The sequence below is a fragment of the Hyperoodon ampullatus genome, assembly GCF_949752795.1.
Source record: "Hyperoodon ampullatus genome assembly, chromosome: 10".
In the NCBI taxonomy this organism is placed as follows: Eukaryota; Metazoa; Chordata; class Mammalia; order Artiodactyla; family Ziphiidae; genus Hyperoodon; species Hyperoodon ampullatus.
The window spans coordinates 55,071,188-55,073,595 of record NC_136923.1 but is presented as its reverse complement, the minus strand read 5'-3'; the positions used below and the strand labels follow the sequence as shown (position 1 = coordinate 55,073,595).

General features: G+C 46.3%; 1 pseudogene across 1 annotated transcript; it reads right to left on the bottom strand.

Annotated features, from left to right (window-relative positions):
* Nucleotides 1–582: 582 nt before the first annotated feature.
* LOC307058921 (tyrosine--tRNA ligase, mitochondrial-like) lies at nt 583–1,941 on the bottom strand (annotated as a pseudogene). The gene has a single exon. The product of its transcript is annotated as a tyrosine--tRNA ligase, mitochondrial-like (transcript).
* Between the last annotated feature and the right edge of the window lie 467 nt (nt 1,942–2,408).

Sequence of the window (2,408 nt, the reverse complement as noted above, 5' to 3'; positions counted from 1 at the left end):
TGAAGAGTAGGCCCCGCTCGCCGCAAACAGAGGAAGCCCGCCCGCAGCAAGGAAGACCCAACACAGCCAATCAATCAATCAATCAATCAATCAATCAATAAGAAACTATTTCTACTGCAATTTCTAATGCCAACTATGGCTTCCTCTAACTCTTCTCCTTTTTTTCTGGAGAACTGTACTTGCTTCCCAAACAACAAAAAATTCCGGTGAGATACACACCTGATATAAAAGTATCCACAAGTCCTTATAGTACCTCTTTTTCAGTGTTCCTACTCATCTCCAAAAGAGCAAGGACAGGATAGGAAAGACAGCATTTAGTTTTTCATGAAGTATACTTATTAAAAGAGATTAATCCTGGAAATCATGCTTTTCTATGGTAGTCCTTAATGTTTATGGATCAGGAAATAAAATAGCCCACTACTCCACAAACATAACCAACCTATATAAATAATGAAATTACTCACCCTGTGAGGCCAGGAGTATACTCCATTCTCTGTTTTGGATTTGCAAAAGCGAAGGTATAAGTTCGTATGTCTTGGGAATGAATGATGAATAAGTTTGAACCATCAGAAGGGTTTTTCATCATAGCTGAAGCCATTTTATCACGTAGAAATTCCTTTTTCCTATTTTACGTAACGAAAGGCCATTCTTAAGAATATGTGGTCCGACAACTAACATACTCTCAGGATTTGTTACTTGTCTGTGATTTATACTGACTCTGCCTTCTGTGATCATCTGATACCCTCAGGGACCATCTGGACTGGCATTTACTTTGCAGCAAATCTAGGACGCTTGTTCCAGTGTCAAGAACTAATTCAGAAATGAAGCTTCTTTCAACAACTCTTATAACCCTTGATCGCACATGACCTCCAGTGCATCTATGCTGCTAAAGGGCTTGTGTGAACCTTTTAGCAGAGTCCGGCCCTTCTGTTCCTCAACATGCTTTGTGACTTATGCAGCAAGTCGTTTCTGAGGACCCCGCTTTTCTGGCTCTTTGACACGTAGCTACATTATGTGGTCAATCTCTGAAAGTGGCAGAAAAGTGAAGAGCTTCAGGGACCTTTATACGCAATTATCTTGCTGCCCGACAAAAAATCGATACCATAAGCCAAACAGCATTGCCAGCAGACTATCCCAGTTTTGCTCCAGCTGTAATTACAGGAACAGAGATTCCAAATATAATACATCTTCTCCAGTCAACTTGTGGATGAACTCAGATTCGGACATGATATTGCCTAGTTGATCAGATCCACCCAGCTGGACCCGGCATCCATAACGATGGAACATGTAGTAGAAATCAGAGGCCTGGAGCACCTGGTATTACAGCTCGGCCAAACTCCTGCCTTGGAGGCTCCTGAGGTTCAGCTGCGTGCCTATGCGGAAGTGGCCGACCACTGCCGCTAGGAAGTCCACCAGGTGCTGCTTCCGGTACCAGGCGGGGTTGCGCAGCACCATGAAGCTGCCCCAGGTCTGCCCATTAGTGAACAGCCGCTGCTGATGAGCTTCGAGCCCTTGGAGCAGGCGCGTGCGCCTCTCCACACAGGCTCCGCATCCAGCGCCTAGTGCTCTGCGGTGACGCAGCTTTAGTCTCGCCGGGGCGCCATGGCTCCTCCCACCAGCGTGGTCACGTGGTGGCGCGCTCGCTGGAAGTGAGGCCCCAAAACGCCCGCAGGTGGCCCACAGGAAGCCAGTGCGCCGTGCGGTCGAAGCGGCGGTGGATGGCCTGGGGAAAACTGCTTGCCAGGCCGTGGTCAAAGAGCTGGGGGAGCTCTGTCTTCGTTCCTCTCTCTGGGGAGAATTCCTTGAACAGACCCCGAGCCTTCTGCACCTCCAGCAACCCCTGGGCGCCCAAGTGGGCTTTACACAGCCCCGGGGCAAGACTCCTGACCGGCCTGGGCTCCCAAACCACCGGCCCCAGGAAATGCACCGCAACAGGGGCATCGCCACCCTGGCAGCAGCAGGAAGGAAATGCTGCCTCATGTGGGTTTATTTTTTTGTTGTTTGTTTGTTAATTTTTATCTTATATTGGAGTATAGTTGATTTACAACGTTGTGTTAGTTTCAGGAGTACAGCAGAGTGATTCAGTTATGCATATATATTTCTGTTCTTTTTCAAATTTTTTTCCCATTTAGGTTATTACAAGATATTGAGTATAGTTTCCTGTGCCATACAGTAGGTCCTTGTTGATTATTTTATGTGTCGTAGTGTGTATATGTTAATCCCAAACTGCTGATTTATCCCTCCCCCCAGCATCATGTGGTTTTGATGAGAAATAAGATCACATGTGTAGAGACTCTTTGCAAATTGGCAAATGCTACCCCAATTTTATTTTGAGGTCCGACTAAAGATTGTACACTTCGCCCAGAAGTAGAATTTTATGTACAGAATTGTTATTTTTCTGTGAAATA